The following is a 19,942-nucleotide window of genomic DNA, read 5'->3' on the forward strand; positions in this document are numbered from 1 at the left end:
TCTGAAAGACAGATTAATCAGCACCCTGATAACCTGTAACCTGTCTCAAATTGTCAATGTGCCAACCAGAATTTTTACTAGATCTTCCGGTGAGAAATCCAATTCATGCATTGATCCAGTGTTGTTTTTGGCAGCCTATTTTGATTTAGTTTTAGTCTTAGGGGGCTTTCACACCTAACTCGTCTGGTCCGGACTTTCAGACTTTTTCGTTTGGTCCGAACCAAAATGGTAGGTGTGAAACCTCCCTTGGACCGTGGTCCGGACCAAACAACCGGACCTTGGTTCGACCAAAATAGGTGGTCTCGGTTCGGACCAAACGGGACCACGGTCTCGCTCCTGCCCAGTGTGAAAGCATTATTTTGAAAGGTTTGGACCTTCTTACCATTGACAGGAAATTACGACACGAACTACAGGAAAAAGAAAGCCATCACCAAAACAAAATGAGCCGCGGGAGCACATGGGGAGAGGAGGAGACGAAATGCTTAATAAGTATCTGGTCGGATGATTTTGTAAGGAGCCAACTTGAAAAAGTTCATAAAAATGCAGAAACTTTTCAGCTGTTTCCCGAGAGAATGAAAGAAAATGGATACGAAAGGACGGGGGAACAGTGCCATTTAAAGATAAAAAAAACTGCGGCAGCAGCAAAAGTGCTGGATGCACTGAGAAAAAGCGGGGCATCAGCGATTGAAAAGGATAAGTTTCCCTTCTTTGAGGACCTCGACAGCATTTTAAGTAGTCGTCCGACTAGCTCACCTGTCAACGTTGTTGAGTCTGCATCACCTGCCAACCGTGAGCCGGCGCTAGCGACTGAGGAGGTGTCGTTTTCCACCAAAAACAATTCGGAAAGCGGTGAGTAGCTCATCTTGTCCACTACGCTTGTAGTAGACATCCATTCATCCCTGTACATTACTTATGATTTGTCTTTCTATTGCAAATCTATCGTGCTTTTTTTCAAATGTATGCAGAAACACAACCAACTAAAGTGGTGTGTTACATCATAAACACTACAATAGCTTATACTGCAGGAAAACGGCATCATAAATTACAGAAACACAGTAGGAGGTTTATTTAGAATATATGTAACGAATATATCGTATTTTAACATTTGTGCAAACTTATTTCTCATTCACAGATGTACACACATTTTTAAGTCACTGTAACTCTTTTCAAAATCCACAGGAGAAACAGCAGCTGTGAGCACTGAGGAGGAAAAAGGGCCTGAACCAGCTCTGTTTGTCGTCACAGGAAGAGAAAAAACAAGACTGCAGAAAGAACAGAAGACGACAAAAGGCTCATGGAAGAGGTAAACCAAGCAGAAGACAGAAGGCGGGAACGGGAGGATGCAGCATTTGAAAAATGGATGAAGATGCAGCAAGAGATTGAAGAGAGACGCTTTAGGATGCTGCAGGAACAGCAGGCAGCCACAACTTCAATGTTCATGAACATGATGCAGACATTAATTCAAACAAAATCCCAGCAAAGCCCTGCACAACAGCACGCAACATCTTGGGGTCCAACCATGCATCAGCAGAATTATCCTGCTCCCCCAACTCCAGGAGAATGGGCTGCTCAGAGGTCTCCACACACTACCTCCACAGGCTGATCCAGGTCTCTGTGACCAGATGCCACAAAGTGGAGAAATAAGCAGTGGCAGAAAAAACTTCTGTCAGTTGTAGTTTCTTTCACTGAGCCAAGGCCAAAAAAATGAGACAAGTTCAAGTTAAGTTTGGAGTTAGAAAGAAAACAGAAGGATAGAAGAGCACAGTTAACTTCAGTGAGGGCTTCTTGTTTTTGAGTTTACCATAGGTTCAAAACATACAATTCAAATACATTGTTTTGCTAAAGAATAAAAAGGCAGTTATGCAGATGTTTGTAAAAGAGCTGGGTTTGTTTCTTTAAGGCTCTGTTTATCTTAAACAGTTACATGTGTTAAAATGTGTGGTGAAGAAGCAAATAAGATTACAAATATGTTTGACAAGGGAAGTGTTTGTCTGGAATGAATCAGAATGATCTGAGCATCAATAAAATCAGCTGGAGCTTAGCGGAGGAGCTTAGCGACTGATGGAGTAGGACGTGTTTCGGGGGAGCTCCTGCGAAAACGCTTAAAAATTTAACTCCAGGGCTTTTCAATAGGACTGTGGCAAGATATTTTGGGACTTTCACTTTGTTCTTGCACTTTTCATCTCCGTCATGCCTCCTAAACCTAAGACCTCAAGTAAATCCACGGCGGCACAAACGCGGCTTACTGCACCAGCGTCACCCTCGGCTTCGAGTGATAGCGCCCCGGCTCAACCAGTCACTCCACCTCCCGCTATGGATTCCGCCTCTGCGGACTTTAAGACAGAACTCCTTACTACCCTTCGTGACGAGGTGGTAAGCATTTTCAGAGCTGAGTTGGCGACGGCTATGTCTGATAATCTATCCAAAATAAAAGCGGAGCTACGAGAGGTGAAGGCTGAGCTAAATGTTAGCATTGGGGCCGTGAAAGCTGAGGTGAGCGAGCTGAGGGGCCCTGTGCGCGATATGGAAGCTTCATTGTCGACCTGCACGGATGACATGGTCTCTCTCCAGACTAAAGTCGAGAAACTGTCTAATCAAGTTACTGTTTTGGAGAACAAATATGATGACTTGGAATCGAGAAGCCGCCGTCAGAACATCAGAATTCTGGGATACCCTGAGGAAAATGGTGCTGCTAATGCTAACACGGTATCCACTCTGCTGAAGGAGGCTTTTGGTCTTGATAAGTTGCCATTAGTTGATCGGGCGCACAGATTTGCTCAACCTTTGTCAAGTGGCCGCCCTCGTCCCATCATCGCACGCCTGCATTACTACTCGGACTGTGCAGACATTTTGAGACGTGCCAGAACCCAACAACGGATCAAGATCGGGGATGCCGTGATTTCCGTGTTCCCGGATTACACCGCGCGCACATCCAGAGCCCGGGCCGCCTTCAGCAACGTTCGACGCCAGCTCAAGGACATTCCAGAGGTACGGTTTGGTATAGTGCATCCTGCTCGTCTCCGGATTACAAGTAAGGGAATCAATCACGAGGGAGTTTACTTCTCCTGAAGAGGCCAGTGACTTTGTGAAAACTCTTAAGTGAACCCTGTTTGCATCTAGCCGGCGTCCCATCTTATACAAGATGAGTACTTTAGTATGTATTAAGTTTATGGTTTAGGTCTTAGGTTTATGTTTTATACTACTTTGCCACAAGTTTCAGTGCTTTACCTGCCTTTTTTGTTTGTTAGTTGTTGCCTTTTTTTTTTTTTAATTATATAAGTTTGATATTATTTATTTATCATTATCAGTATTTAGTTATATCTTCTTTGTCTTTTAATTAATGTTATTTTCATCACTAGGCCTTGACAAACGACTTTTTGGTTAATGGTATGTTACAATGGCCTTTTTTGTGTGTTTTTTTTGTGCTTTTTCTTTTTTCTTTCTGTAAATTTAAGCGTAATTATTTTTATTTAATTTACTTACTTTAGTTATTGCAAGCTTAACTATTAGGTTTTTTTTTTTTTTTTTTTTTGTATTTAAATCAATGTTTCTTTGGCTGAGCATGTAGGCCTGTCAGTCTGAGTTCATTATTCGCAGGGCTCCATTTTACTTTGGAGTTGGGTGGATGAGGTTCAAGTCCAAAGTCCTGAGCTCTTTCTGTTGGTTTTTGACTCCTTGTGGAGCCTGCACTGGCGCCCCATCATTTGGGGAGGGGGTATTGGTAAGTGCATGGGTGGGGGGGTGGGGGGAAGGGGGTTTTGGGGTTAGTCCAGATTGTTTGGAGGTTTTTTTTGGGGTTTTTTTTTTTTTTCCTTTTCCTTTTTCCCTTTCTTTTTTTTTCCCCTCATCGGGTGTTGCAAATGGAAATTTGTCTTTTCTTTTCTCTTATTTCATTTTTTGATCTGTAATATGGATGGCTAATGCTGCAGGCTCTATAGTTAGATTTATTTGCTGGAATATTAAAGGTCTAGGGGGGGCTGTTAAACGATCTCGGGTGTTTTCTCATTTGAAACGCTTGAAACCTGATATCATTTTTTTGCAGGAGACCCATATGAGATCCAGGGACCAGGTCAGACTGAGGTGTCCATGGATATCTGAAGTATTCCATTCGAGTTTTAACTCTAAGGCGAGGGGGGTTGCCATTTTGATTGCTAAATCAGTTCAATTTACACACAATAAAACAATTTCAGATCGCGATGGCAGATATTTAATAGTTTTGGGCACAATTTTTGATTCCCCAGTTTTGCTAGTCAATGTTTATGCGCCAAATTTTGATAATGCCGGCTTCATGAATAATCTGTTTGAGAATCTGCCTTCTCTCAATGACCACCTTTTGGTTTTTGGAGGGGACTTAAATTGTGCTATTAATCCTGAATTAGACCGCTCTAAATCAGTGTCTGCTTCCTCTCAAATGGCCAAGGCCCTTAGCTCATTCATGTCCAGTGGAGGCTATGTTGACCCTTGGAGATGTCGTAACCCCACAAGCAGAGAATATTCTTTTTATTCTCATGTACATCAAACTTTTTCTCGAATCGATTATTTTTTTATAGATGGTAGTCTTTTGTCTAAGGTGGTTGATGTAATGTATCACCCAATAGTAATTTCAGACCATTCTCCAGTGTCACTTGATATTCAGATTCAATCACGACCCCGTTATTCCTCACCATGGAGATTTAATACATCGCTGTTATCTGATGACAAATTTTGCGGATTTATCATGAGCGCCATCGATGATTTCATTTATTGTAATCAATCTGATTCTGACCCTGTCTCTAAAACATTGCTATGGGAGTCTTTAAAAGCCTATTTGCGGGGCCAGATTATTTCATATTCCGCATATTTAAAAAAACTAAGAGACTCAAATATAAAGAAATTGTCCTCTGAGATTAAATGTCTTGATCAACAGCTGGCAGCAGTTCATTGTGAGAATTTAACAAAACGCCGAGTGGCTTTACAAACAGATTTGGATCTTATTACGACCACAGAAGCAGAGCGCCTACTGATGCATTCTCGCTCTAAATATTACGAGCATGGGGACAAGTCGGGTAGATTACTAGCTCATCAGTTACGTCGTCAAGCCTCTTCTAGATTAATTCCTCGCATTAAGGATGGATCAGGAATCTTGGTGGAGGAGCCTAGACTTGTTAATTCTGTATTTTCCTCCTTCTATGAGTCTTTGTACAGTTCCGAGTTCTCTTCAAATGCGATGGACATGCATACCTTTTTGAATGGCCTCGATTTTCCAATCATTGACCAGGAGTCTGTGGCTCAATTAGATTCTGAATTGACTGCTCAAGAACTGGTTCTAGCTTTACAGAGCATGAATAATCTCAGGACACCAGGTCAGGATGGATATCCGGTCGAATTTTTTAAAACTTTTCATGCAAAACTCATTCCTCTGCTTCATTCAGTATATCTTGAGTCCCTGTCATCTGGATGCCTTCCCCCAACATTGAGACAGGCGTCTATTAGCCTTATTTTAAAGAAGGAGAAGGATCCTGATCTTTGTACTTCATATAGACCTGTATCACTGATGAATGTCGACGCCAAGATTCTTGCGAAAGCTCTGGCTTGCCGCTTGGAAAAAAATTCTTCCCTCTATTATCTCAAATGAGCAGACAGGATTTATAAAAGGACGTCAGCTTTTCTACAATGTTCGTACCTTACTGAATGTTTTATATTCAAGGGAATCCTCAGCTAGTCCTGAAGTAGTAATAGCTGTAGACGCAGAAAAAGCGTTTGATAGAGTAGAGTGGCGTTATTTATTTGCAGTTTTGACAAAGTTTGGCTTCGGTAGGAAATCTATTTCATGGATCCGTCTTCTTTATACGCTACCCTGTGCTAGAGTTGTCACTAATAATATCCAATCTAACTACTTCACTTTGAACAGAGGCTGCAGACAGGGTTGTCCTTTATCACCTCTTTTATTTGCCCTAGCAATAGAACCCTTTTCTATTCTTCTGAGGTCTTCCCCTTGGCTCACAGGCATTGTCCGGAAGCACACAGAATTTAAGCTTTCGTTTTATGCAGATGATTTGTTGTTATATGCTACAGATCCTAAAATGGTGGTTCCTAATATGATTTCAACCTTTCATAGATTTGGTTTGCTCTCAGGGTATAGAATTAATGTCTCGAAGTGTGAATGTTATCCCGTTAACAAACCAGCATTGCAACTCTCCTCATCAGATGTTCCGTTTAGAATATCCACTTCAGGCTTTAAATATTTGGGGGTACAACTAACTAGATCCTATAAATTTCTTTACGCTTCAAATTTTTTACCCCTGCTGGCTGAAATGAAGGCAGACTTTCAAAGGTGGAACTTTCTCCCTCTCTCATTGATTGGGAGAATTAATACAGTTAAGATGGTTGTCCTTCCAAAATTTTTGTTTCTTTGTCAGAATCTGCCCATTGTTTTGCCTAAAGCTTTTTTTAAGTCAGTTGATTCCGTTATATCTCATTTCTTATGGACAGGGAGACCACCCAGAGTTAGATTAAAAGTACTTCAAAACTGCAAATTTGAGGGTGGTCTCTCCCTTCCAAATTTTCAATTTTATTATTGGGCGGTGAATATAACTAGAATTGCATATTGGACAAAACTGTTAAATGTGCCATGGTGTCAGTTGGAGGCTCAATCCTGTACCTCATCTTCTCTATCAGCCTTGTTGACCGGCTCTATTACAACCAACCCCTCTGCTCTTACTTCTAGCCCTGTGGTCATTTCTACTCTCAAGATATGGTTTCAGTTCAGGAAACAGCACGGTTTTACTGGTTTCAGCCCTCTCACTCCTCTCTTGGGAAATCATGCGTTTAAACCTACATTTATTGACCCAGTTTTTTCCACATGGCATGAGAAAGGGCTGAGGTGTTTTAAGGATTTCTATAAAGATGGTGTGTTCTATTCATTTACAGATCTAGCTCAAGAATTTACTCTTCCATCGTCCCATTTGTTTAGGTACTTTCAAATGAGACATTGTGCAAAATTATTATTCCCCAGTTTTCCACATCTCCCGCCTGCTCAACCTTGGGCTGAGCTCCTTCAATTAAATCCCTCTCAAAAATCACTTATTACAAAAATCTATGTCAACATTCAAGCCTTCAGCAGCAATATGACAACAAAGATAAAGGAGGCCTGGGGGAATGAGTTGGGGCTCACTCTTGATAATCACTGGTGGGATTCTGTATTGCAGCACATTCATAAGAGTACCATTTGCGCCCGCTTGACGCTTATACAATTTAAAGTTCTGTTTAGGTGTCATTACTCCAAGACAAGATAAGCAAAAATTTTCCCCTCGACACTAGATATTTGTGATAGATGTGGCTTGTCTCCCTGTAACCTTACACATATGTTTTTCTCCTGCTCGGCACTCGCTAACTTTTGGCGGACTTACTTTGACACTATGTCTAAAGTTCTCCTCAAAACTGTTGATTTTTCTCCTTGTGTTGCCACCTTTGGTCTCCCAGTGGACTTCTCTAATTACTCCCCTTTACAGTTGCAGGTTCTTTCCTTTACTTCCCTATTGCCAGACGCCATCTTCTCTTACAGTGGAAGTCTGTTACAGCACCATCCAGCAAACATTGGATTTGTGAAGTTATGTCTTTTTTGAAGTTGGAAAAGATCCGATATTCCAGAAAAGGTTGTGTTGACAAATTCTTTAGGAAATGGCAGCCTTTTATCGACTTCTTCAAAACATCCTAAACCATCCCCAGCCCCCCCCTCTTACTTTTTTTTTTCTTTTCATTATTATTTTAAGGAATGGCATTGTTCTTATTATTTTAATGTCACTGACGTTTTTCTGTAAATATGTGTAGCATTTTGGGTGTTTTTTTTTTCTTTCTCTCTCTCTCTTTTGTTTTTGGGTTTGTTTTGTTCTGTTGACACCTCTGTACAAAATGGGAAAATATAGGTGTGACATTTGTTGTTGCTAACATTTTGATTTGTATTTGTTAACACACCAATAAAATATTAAAATAGAAAAATCAGCTGGACAAATGGCTTTCTTTTCAAATTTTGACTCTTTCTTCATCTTTATTTTTGTTCAATGAATATGATAGCTTCCCAAATGTTAAACAAGCACAAGAAAAAAAGTGAACTCATGCAAGGTTTATGACATTTACAGAAATATGCAACATTTATTTTGGTTTATTTTTAAAACTATCCAAATTATGTATTAAGGAGAAAATTATATGCTATCAAACAGAATCCAAAGTTTTTTTCAACTGAGAGATGACTAACATCATCTTCGAGGAAATTTCATATTGAAAAAACAAGCAGTGAGAACAAATATGACACTTGACTGTGTCTCAGTTAAATGAGTTACATTATGGAACAGCTGCAGTGATGAACTCAAAGTATGTATGGGTAGCAGAGTCTTTATTTCGCCGTCAATAGATTCTCCTCATAGCAACTTTAAGTTTGAAATAAAACATTCATTCATTCATTTCGAAAAAAAATGTTTGAGTTCAACAAAAAGCAACACAAGGTCATTGAGGATAAAAATGAGTTTGTTTCCTTGGTGAAACAACAGTGAAAAAACAGTAACTCCAGCAACGATCACTTTCAAGTATTTCTTGTACTTTGAACTGATCAATGAGCAACGTCCAAAGCCCTCTTTACTGCAGAGCTGCAAAAGGAGCACACAGTGCATTTCTGATATTTGCCCCACTGTCACAGCGATCTGCCGGTCTGCAGGGTCCGGCCTGGGATCATGTGCATCACTGTCACTGCAGATGTGCTCCTCATTATGACTTTCACAGAAGTTATGAAGAACGCAGCATGCCAAGACCATGTCACTGACATCAGTCACATCTTTTTAAAAGGCATCTCCAACGTCCTTTCAAACGTCCAAAAGCTCGCTCCACTGTCATTCTGGCTTGACTCAAGCGGTGGTTGGATGCGGTCTGCTCTGCTGCGATCCCTCTGCCCTCTTGGTACGGCTTCATGAACCAGGGCAGCAGTGGATATGCGGCGTCTCCCAGAATGACAAGAGGCACATCGACATCTGGGATGGTTTCCTGCAAACTTGGCAGAAGTGTTCCGTTCTGTCCTCTCATACAGGGATGAGTTTGAGAGAACGCGGGCGTCATGAACCCTCCCAGGCCAGCCGATGTTGACATCCCAAAACTTCATGTTGTGGTCCACAGCCCCCTGTAGGATTATAGAATAGAAGCCTTTGCGGTTGTAATAATCAGCTGGGTTGTGAGAAGGTGCCAGAATGGGAATATGGGTGCCATCAACTGCTCCTGCACATTGTGGAAACCCCCATCTGTCACGGAATCCTTTGACTATTTCCACAAATTCTGCATCTTTCGGTGTGTGTAGATATTGTGACTTCAGATTATCATTGATAGCAGCAACAACTTGTTGAGTGAATACACAAGCACTGGACAGTCCCACGCCAAACAGATGAGAGATGGATCGGAGCTGAAGATTTGTTGCTGGCCTCCATAAACACGCAGCCACACGCAGCTCCACTGGCATGCCCTACGGCATCTTGTGTCCTGCCGAGTGAGCTCTGCACGCAGAAGTTCACAGAGATGCCGAAAAGTTGTTCTTCTCATTCTGAAATTGAGCAGCCAGTCTCTCTCTGTCCGAGTGTCGCATGCGTGCTGCCGCCAAGCATGGCAGCGTGCGTGGGTCCAGAGTTTCCTATAAGCAGCAAGAGTGAAAAAAGACAAAAACACATTAGTAAATGCAATTTACAAATTGTAATTTTAAGAAATAATCCGGTTTTTGTTTGTTTGTCTTTTTAGCAAGAATAGTGACCAATAGGACACAAACCAGCACATCCATGTGAGGCTTTATATCTTTTTATTTTAAGATCAAGATTAATTTACAATACAAAGAAAAGTTTATAATGGGAATACTATATATATATATATGTGAGATTCTCCAACTATTTGTGTCCCAGGCAGAAATAACAAAAACTAAAACATGTTTGTCAGTTTTCATTTACTTACTTGATACAAACTTTGTTTTCCTCTGAATGCTGGACTAAAGCAACTGAAAATATATAATATGTATGTAGTTTTATTACAACCACCATCAGTTAATGTTTGTATATATTGTGGTGAAGTAGAAAAAATCAAAATATTTCTAAAAATATGTCTTGGATTTTATGAAAAATTTCACAACCAAATTTGACTGTAGTTGGAGAATCACTCATGTATAAAACAGTCAGTGTCGTGACTTAGCACTTATTCAGTAACATTACACCGCACAACAATTCATCTCACCGTACAGATATTAACAGCAGCCTGGACAGGCTGGGCTAACAGCGTAGCTGCTTCCGTGAAGACTAGAAGTGTTCCTTACTGTGTTGAATAGCGATTTTTCAAGAACGGGAAATTTTATCGCAGTTAAAGTAATACCTCACAATTGAAAGCTTATGTTTTCATAAGTTTTATACCACATACCTTTTCTCCCGAGTCGGTGTTGTGATGGCTCGCAGGATTGCATTTCGTCTCCTTTCCTGTCGACGGTGGTAAAAGTGTCGCCTGATCATAAAACTCATGAAACGACGTCGGATCAGACTTATGTAAATCTCTTCAAGCTGTCGCTGACGGTGATACAAAATTAACAAAAATATAATAGTGGGGGAAACGATCTCATTCGTCTCATTCATTGTTTACATTTGAAGAGCCGCGTTTTGCAGCCTGCTGACGTCAGACGCCCGCCCAGTACATGACCAATCAGTGTAAACTGCGTAGACACGCAAAGCACGCAGGTGATGACGACATCACGTAGTTTTGTCACGTAAGGTCTGTTGGTCCGTTTGCGTTAGTAACAGTGTGAAACCACAAGAGACAGAATGTAGAAAGAATGTAACAAAACCATACTTTAGTTCAGACCGTGGTCCGGACTTTCAGGTGTGAAAACACCCTCAGTCTTTTGGACGAAATGCTCATTAGTTTTAGTCACATTTTAGTCATTTCTACACCTCATAGTTTTAGTCTAGTTTTAGTCCTAGAAAAGCCTTAAAAGGAAAAAGACAAAGGAAATTGTAAACAAAACAAACATAATAAAATATACTTAAATGGCAAAAAAACCCAACAGAACACATTGATGCCTTTGAATATCAAATAATAAACCGGACTAGTTTGATACTTTGCAAACTCAATGCAGAGCTGATATGAGCTCTGCAGACAGAATGAGAGGACTAATAGGAGTTTTGCTGATACTTTCAAGTTATTTTTATAATGTCCGGACTGATATAAAGGCTGAGATCTTTTATTAAAACTGCTCTGTTCTGTTTCTATCTTACTGATTTGAACTGGTGGAGTAACTGCCTGTTATTATTTTGGAGGAACGATCAAACCAATATTAAGATGGTTATTAGGAAAATACTAGCATTAAAAATACTGAAATAAACTGAATTAATTCCTTGGGTAAACTTGATGGTGTGGAACACTGGAAGTCTTCAAAACTGAAATGACAAACACAACTTGAGTTTGATAAACTTTGTAAGTATTCCTTACCTGAATTCTTTCCATGCAATATTAAACTAAGTCAAAATGCATTTCTTCAAAATAAGACAACACCTGAATTATTAAAAAAAAAAAAAAGAAAGAAAGAAAGTAAAGATTTATTTGGTAGGCTACTTGGGGAAAAAAATCTTCACTAATTAGTGGTGGCTCCTGTTGCAGTTTCACAGTAAGAACAAACAGTCAACAGTTGGATCAGATCCTCCGTCTCCCACTACGAGGCGTTCTGTTTTCTTTTCTGCTGGATTCTGAATAAAGTACATCCATACATCGCTGCGTCTTTTCCTCTCGCCGAGCCCCGCGAAAGCTGCTGCCGCTCTGTAGTGCGCCGGTGCTGCAGTGCAGGCTGGTCAAACAGGAAGCAGCTCGTGAATTCATAATATTTTCAGAGTAAATCTGATCTGTGTGAAAAGCTGGGGGAATCGCATTTGTTTTAATTTATTTTGAAAGTCAAAATACCGACATTTTCGTCTCGTCTGGTCTCGTTAACGAAAACAACAGATCCGTCTCGTCACATTTCCGTCTTTTAAAGAGATATTTTTAGCTCGTCACGTCTCGTTTTAAGTCACGAAAAAAGGGGCGTTGAGGAAATATTTTCGTTGTCGTCATCGTTAACGAGAACAACACTGCATTGATCATATCTATACTAATGTTGGTGAACTTTGTACCGATCTCGCTTCCCTCCCGATTGGTTCCAGTGATCACAACATTATGGCCTTTTGTAGGAAAGTTAAGGTACCAAAGAGTGGCCCCCGGGTTTTATTACAAAGGTCATATAAATCTTGGATTCCAGAAAATTTCATTTCAGATATAAAGGAACTAAATTGGCTCTGAAAATAATACTAATGCTGCACTTGAAATTTTTAGTGATTTGATCCAGGAAGTTGCTGATAAACATGCACCTCTTAGGAAAATAAATATTAAAAAGACACCGGCACCATGGCTAAATAAAGATTTAAAAACCTGCATGGCCCATAGGGATGAGTTAAAACGTGCGGCTGTTGAAAGTAATGATCCTAGCATATGGAATAAATATCGCAAAATCAGAAACTCTGTAACTAAAAAGAACAAACAACTGAAAAAGGCATATTATATTACCAAAGTTAATAATGCAAAACATGATGGCAAGCAACTTTGGAATGTTCTTAACAACTTACTGGGGAGACCCAAAAATGTTGACTCTGCTATTATTGAAACGGAAGGAAAGTATATAACTAAACCAACTGAGATTGCAAATTATTTTAATAATTATTTTATTAATAAAGTAAAGCAAATACGGACTCAGAACCTAAACACATCCAGTAATCTATGTGGTGGCATATCTGTTGAAGTAATCAAAAATGTAATCATGAAAGGCAAAAATTGTACATTTTCTTTTGATCCTATAGATCAGGATGAGGTGGAAATACTGTTGAAAACTGTCAAAAACAGCAAACAATTTGGGCTGGATTATTTAGATGGAAAAATGATTTCAATAATGGCAGAATATATTGCCATGCCGGTTTGTCATATATTTAATCTGAGCTTAAAATAATGTCTCTTCCCTAATACTTGGAAACTGGCTAAAGTCATCGATCTACGAAAAGATAATAAGCTTGCTCTCAATGGCACTAACAGCAGACCCATTAGTATATTGCCTGTTCTGAGTAAGATTATGGAAAAGCTTATATTTGCACAGATTTCACAATATTTTATGAATTTTAATCTTGCCTCTGATTCTCAGCATGCTTTAGAGACTGTCACTCTACTTCCACTGCACTTGTTCATATGACTGATGACTGGCTGTGTAAGCTTGATGCTAGGAATGATGTTGGGGCGGTCTTCTTAGATTTTAGTGCAGCCTTTGATATGATCGATCACAACTTGTTGTTGGACAAACTATCCGCATATGGTTTTTCTGGTTGCTCTCTTAAGTGGTTTAAGAGTTATTTATCAAATCGATCTCAGTCAGTATACTTCAATGGTAGCTTTTCTTCTGTACTGGGGCTAGAATGTGGAGTTCCACAGGGCAGCTGTCTTGGTCCTCTGTGTTTCTCCATTTTTACAAATGATCTTCCTTTTATCTTAAAGAAATCCTCTGTTGCCATGTAAGCTGATGATTCTACTATATATTATGGGTCGGAGAACATGCGGATCCTAAATAATACGCTTCAAAGTGAGCTAGACCAGGTATTTGAATGGGTGGTATCTAACAAGTTAGCATTAATGTAAGTAAAACAAAGTGCATGACTCTAAATTATAGAAGGCAATCAATGAATAGTATCTTTGTCCCTCACCTTAAATAATATACACCTGGAGCAGGTGCATAAAGTTGATCTCTTGGGCTTAACCATAGATGAAAATTTGAGCTGGACTAGTCATGTTAATAAAATTGCGACAAAAATGGGAAGAGCTCTTTCGGCTATCAGACGATGCGCCTACTTCATGACAGACTCATCTGTCAAATATGTCACCCAGTCATTAGTTTTATCTCATTTAGATTACTGCTCAGTCTTATGGTCGGGAACCACGAAAAAAGATATTGAAAAGCTACAAGTACTACAGAATAAAGCTGCACGGCTGGTTCTTCGTTGCCCTCTCCGAACACACATTGGATATATGCATCGCTGTCTCTCATGGCTACCTGTAGAGCGGAGGTTACAGAAGAATCTCGTCATTTTCCTTCAGAATATACAGACTGGTGACTGTTTTGTTTGGAATGTGCTGGTACAAGTACTCGAGGGATGAGCTCCTTGAGCTGAGGCGCACATCGAGGGGAATCAAGCATCCGATCCCGCGCGAGATCAAGAAGCCCTTCCGAGGATGCCGAGCCGGCGCTAAGCTAAAAGCTAAAAGGTGGAGGTACAAGCCCTTTGTGCCATCTATTATAATGGGTAACGTAAACTCTATGCCCAACAAGCGCGATGAGCTGGAAGCCCTGATGAAGTGCAAGAGTGCTTACCGGGAAGCTTCGTTATATCTGCTCACGGAGACCTGGATGAATGAGACCCTGCCGGACTCCGCTGTTAGCATCCCCGGCTTCACACTCGTTCGAGCGGACAGAGCGGCGGAATCCTGCGGGAAAGCGAGGGGTGGAGGACTTGCCGCGCTGGTCAACAACAAGTGGTGCCATCCCGGTCACATCACGGTGAAAGATAAAATCTGTACCCGTGATGTTGAGCTCCTGGCGGTCGGATTAAGATCATATTATCTCCCGAGGGAGATTCACCTGGTCGCCGCCATTATTGTTTACATCCCGCCGCGTGCGGACGCGACGTCAGCGTGTGACGTCATCCAGGAGGTGGTGTCCAGGATCCAGTCCTCACATCCAGAGGCGCTCATCATTATTTCAGGGACTTCAACCATGTTGATGTGAGCCCTCATTTAGGCGGCTTCACTCAATATGTGCAGTGTCCAACCAGACATAACAACACTCGGGACCTGTGTTATGTGAATGTAAGATCTGCTTACTCTGCCGTGCCTCTGCCTCCCCTTGGAAAGTCCGACCACAATCTCATACACCTCAGACCATCATACAAACCATCTGTGATGAGACTGCCTACGGTCAGGAGGTCTTTTAGGCAGTGGACCCCTGAGACAACAGCCAGGCTGAGGGACTGTTTTGAATCCACACATTGGAATCTGCTTGTGGGTTCAGACGTGGACCATGACATCAATGAGAGTGTGGTCTGTGTCACAGACTACATACATTTCTGCACGGATGTAGTAGTGCCCCTGAGAACCGTGCGCTGCTTCCCCAACAACAAGCCGTGGATCAGAAGTGACACAAAACATCTGCTGAACTGTAAAAAGGAGGCTTTTAAGTCTGGTGACCGGCAGAGAATGAGGACTGCTCAGCATGACCTGAGGAGGGCCATGAGACGGGCCAGGAGGGAGTACAAAGCAGGACTGGAGAGGAAGCTGCAGGATAAGAGCTCCCGAGAGGTCTGGAAGGGCATGAGAACCGTTACTGGTTTCAAGGAGAAGGGATGTGTAGCTCCTGGTGATGTGGACATGGCGGACGAGTTCAACCGTTTTTACAACCGGTTTGACTCTGTACAAACGCACACACACACTAACGGATGTCCACCCGGCGGCCACTCCACCTCTGCTGCTGTGACCTGCTCCTCTCCTCCACCCAGCAGCTGCTCCACCTCTGCTGCTGTGACCTGCTCCTCTCCTCCACCCAGCGGCTGCTCCACCTCTGCTGCTGTGACCTGCTCCTCTCCTCCACCCAGCGGCTGCTCCACCTCTGCTGCTGTGACCTGCTCCTCCTCACCACCCAGCGGCTGCTCCACCTCTGCTGACGCGCCGGCCTTCACTGTGGAGGAGGTCCGTGTGGAGCTGAGGAGGCTCCATGGACGGAAAGCTGCAGGGCCTGATGGGATATCACCACGGCTGCTGAAGGAGTGTGCGTCAGAGCTGGCTGTGCCTCTCCAAACCATCTTCAATCGGAGTCTTCAGACTGGACGTGTCCCTGCGTTGTGGAAGACCTCATGCCTTGTCCCAGTGCCCAGGGGGGCCAGGCCTGCAGGGATGAAGGACTACAGACCAGTGGCCCTGACATCCGTGGTGATGAAGACTTTTGAGAGGCTGCTGCTCCGGCTGCTCAAACCTCAAGTGGAGGGGGGGCTGGACCCCCTTCAGTTCGCCTATCAGGACAGCATGGGAGTGGACGATGCAGTCTTGTTTATGGTCCATCAGGCGCTCTCCTTTCTGGAGGGAGCTGGAGGCTGTGAGGTTGATGTTTTTCGACTTTACAAGCGCCTTTGATACCATCCAGCCTCAGCTACTGAAGGGGAAGCTTGAGAGGATGGGAGTGGATCCTCTCTTTGTTCGCTGGATCCACAACTACCTGACTCTGAGGTCACTATACGTCCGGCTCGGGGGGGGGGGGGGGGTCTGGGACCCTGATGAGCAACACTGGTGCACCGCAGGGGACTGTACTATCCCCCTTTCTCTTCACACTGTACACTGCTGACTCTGCTCACAGATCTGCTGCGTGTCATGTGCAGAAGTATTCAGATTACACTGCAGTTGTGGCATGTGTGAAGGGTAGGGATGAAAAGGAGTACAGGGAGCTCATCGCGGGATTCACCACCTGGAGCAGGGACAACGGTCTTATTCTGAACTCCTCTAAGACGAAGGAGATGATCATTGACTTTGGCAGGAAGCCTCTCATCAACCTGTCATCATCGACGGAGAGAGTATTGAGGTTGTTCACACCTATAAATACCTGGGTGTGCACCTTGACCACAGACTGGACTGGTCGGAGCAGCTCGGGTTCTGGATAAGAGAGGACAGAGCAGGCTGTTTCTCCTGAGGAGACTGAAGTCCTCTGACCTGTGTGGTGACATGCTGGACATTTTCTACAGTCTGTTGCTGCAGCTGCTGTTTTCTTTGGGGTTGTCTGTTGGGGCGGCAGTATGACAAAAAGAGACAGCAGTCGGCTGGACAGACTGATCAGGAGGTGTGTGTCTGTGACGGGAGGAAGGTGGACTCTGTTGGAGCAGTCCTGGAGAGGAGGATGAGGCTCTAATGCAGAGTATCTGGAGGAACTCCAAACATCCACTGCACGACACAGTTGCAGCTCAAAAAAGTGAGCGGAGTAACAGGCTGCTGTCATTGAGCTGCAGAACTGAGGCTTCCAGAGGTCGTTCATCCCCTCAGCAGTCAGGCTGTATAACAGATGTGCCTGAGCCAAACTAAGTACACTACGAGCACTTTTATTTATTGTACTGTTGTCATTTGCGTGTGAATGATTTGTGTGCTGCTGGACACCGGAATTTCTCCCTTGGGAGATTAATAAAGTTTTATCTATCTATCTATCTATCTAGATAAAAATGAAACCTAGGCCTCTTTTTGAGAGAATCATGTACATTCATCAGCGCCATAACCATTTCACCAGGTGCCATACAGAGGGTTACATTTCTCTCCCTGAGGCTCGGACAGTGCTGTGCAGAGTACAGCGATGTACAGGGCAGCTAATCGGTGGAATAATTTACCTGCAGCAGTACGGAAAGAGAACAACACAAAAAGGTTTAAATCTGTGATCGCGGAAATTTTTAAAACTTGATTTAATTGTTGGTTCATTTTTAGTGTTGGTTATGTTTTAATTGTATTAGGGTCTTGTTTCACCTCTATAATCATTGCCGAATATACATTCTTTTCACCCTTTTCTATATAAGAACGGTTTCTGCACTGCTTCTTATGATTATTTTATCTTGTGTATTCCGGTCCACTATTTCTGTGTTTTAATCTTGTGTACTTGATATGTGATGTTTGCTTTGTTCTGGACCCCGGAAGACTAGTTGTCACCCAGTGACGACTAATGGAGATCTAATCTCGAATAAATAATAAATAAATACAGGTACAACATAGAACGACAACGAACGAATAACAACAGAGACCATGCCCGACGGCTCGGTCCCAATGATCTTATTTTAGATAATAATGTAGACAGTCCTGCTTCTAACTGAGACATGGCGGCTCTGAGGCTCCGGTTCTCCTCACTGAGCCCCCCCCCCCCCCCCCCCCCCCCCCAGTTTAGCTTTTATCTTCAACCAGACAGTCTGAGAGGCTGGAGGGACCGCTTCCATTTTAAACAACTCATTTAGTGTGTGTGCAGCGGCTTTTAACAGTGTTAGCTCCTATGAGCACCACGCCTTTGTTTTAGCAGTCCCCCCATCCTGCTGAACCGAGTCCAGACCCCCTCAGTACTCTGACCCCCTCAGTACTCCCAGACCCCTCAGTACTCCAGACCCCCTCAGTACTCCAGACCCCCTCAGTACTCCAGGACCCCTCAGTACTCTAGACCCCCTCAGTACTCCAGACCCCCTCAGTACTCCAGACCCCTCAGTATCTAACCCCCTCAGTACTCCAGACCCCTCAGTACTCCAGACCCCCTCGTACTCTAGACCCCCTCAGTACTCCAGACCCCCTCAGTACTCTAGACCCCTCAGTACTCCAGACCCCCTCAGTACTCCAGACCCCCCTCAGTACTCTAGACCCCCTCAGTACTCCAGACCCCTCAGTACTCCAGACCCCCTCATTACTCTAGACCCCCTCAGTACTCCAGACCCTCGGGTACTCCAGACCCCTCAGTACTCTAGACCCCCTCAGTACTCCAGACCCCCTCAGTACTCTAGACCCCCTCAGTACTCCAGACCCCCTCAGTACTCCAGACCCCCTCAGTACTCTAGACCCCCTCAGTACTCTAGACCCCCTCAGTACTCTAGACCCCCTCAGTACTCCAGACCCCCTCAGTACTCCAGACCCCCTCAGTACTCTAGACCCTCAGTACTCTAGACCCCCACAGTACTCCAGACCCCCTCAGTACTCTAGACCCCCAGTACTCCAGACCCCCTCAGTACTCTAGACCCCCTCAGTACTCCAGACCCCCTCAGTACTCTAGACCCCCTCAGTACTCCAGACCCCCTCAGTACTCTAGACCCCCTCAGTACTCTAGACCCCTCAGTACTCCAGACCCCCTCAGTACTCCAGACCCCTCAGTAATCTAGACCCCCTCAGTACCTCCCGACCCCCTCAGTACTCCAGACCCCCTCAGTACTCCAGACCCCCTCAGTACTCTAGACCCCCTCAGTACTCCAGACCCCTCAGTACTCTAGACCCCCCTAGTACTTTAGACCCCCTCAGTACTCGAACCCCTCAGTACTCTAGACCCCCTCAGTACTCCAGACCCCCTCAGTACTCCAGACCCCCTCAGTACTCTAGACCCCCTCAGTACTCTAGACCCCCTCAGTACCCAGACCACCTCAGTACTCTAGACCCCTCAGTACTCCAGACCCCCTCAGTACTCCAGACCCCCTCAGTACTCTGGTCTTTTATTAGTGAATTTTCAGAACTTTTAACAATATTCATTCTAAATATACAGAATTTTAATAACTGGTGATTTTAACTTACATGTTGACGACATCTCGGACTCTATGTCCAGAGAATTTTTAACTGTTTAGATTTGAAACAGCATGTCACACAGCCAGCTCACAACAGAGGACACACCCTGGACCTGGTTCTAACCCGGTCTGTCCATCAGTGTGTCCTCTGGTGTTGACCTGGCTGTGTCTGACCACTGCTGTGTGTTTTTTAACATCACCAGTTTTAACCAGCAGGGGGCCCCGGTGAGAGCAGTGAGGAGACCCACCTTACCTCTGAAGTGGCTGCAGATTCTATAGAGATCTTTACAGAGCCCTCCTGCTGTGATTCTACCTGCACCCTGTGATTTTATCGTCGACGATTTTAACAGTAAACTGAAGTCCAGTCTGGACTCAGTCGCTCCACTTTTAACTAAAACTATCAAGGGCCATCCCAAACCCCCGTGGAGGAAGATTGATAAAATCATCACACTGAAAAGAAGCTGCAGGAGAGCTGAAAGAAGGTGGAGGAAATCCAAGTGGACTGTTCATCACCAGATTCTACGTCAACAACTCAAAATCTACAATAATCTAAATCTCTGTTAGTTAAT

Source organism: Salarias fasciatus, chromosome 20, assembly GCF_902148845.1.
Source record: "Salarias fasciatus chromosome 20, fSalaFa1.1, whole genome shotgun sequence".
Classification (NCBI taxonomy): Eukaryota; Metazoa; Chordata; class Actinopteri; order Blenniiformes; family Blenniidae; genus Salarias; species Salarias fasciatus.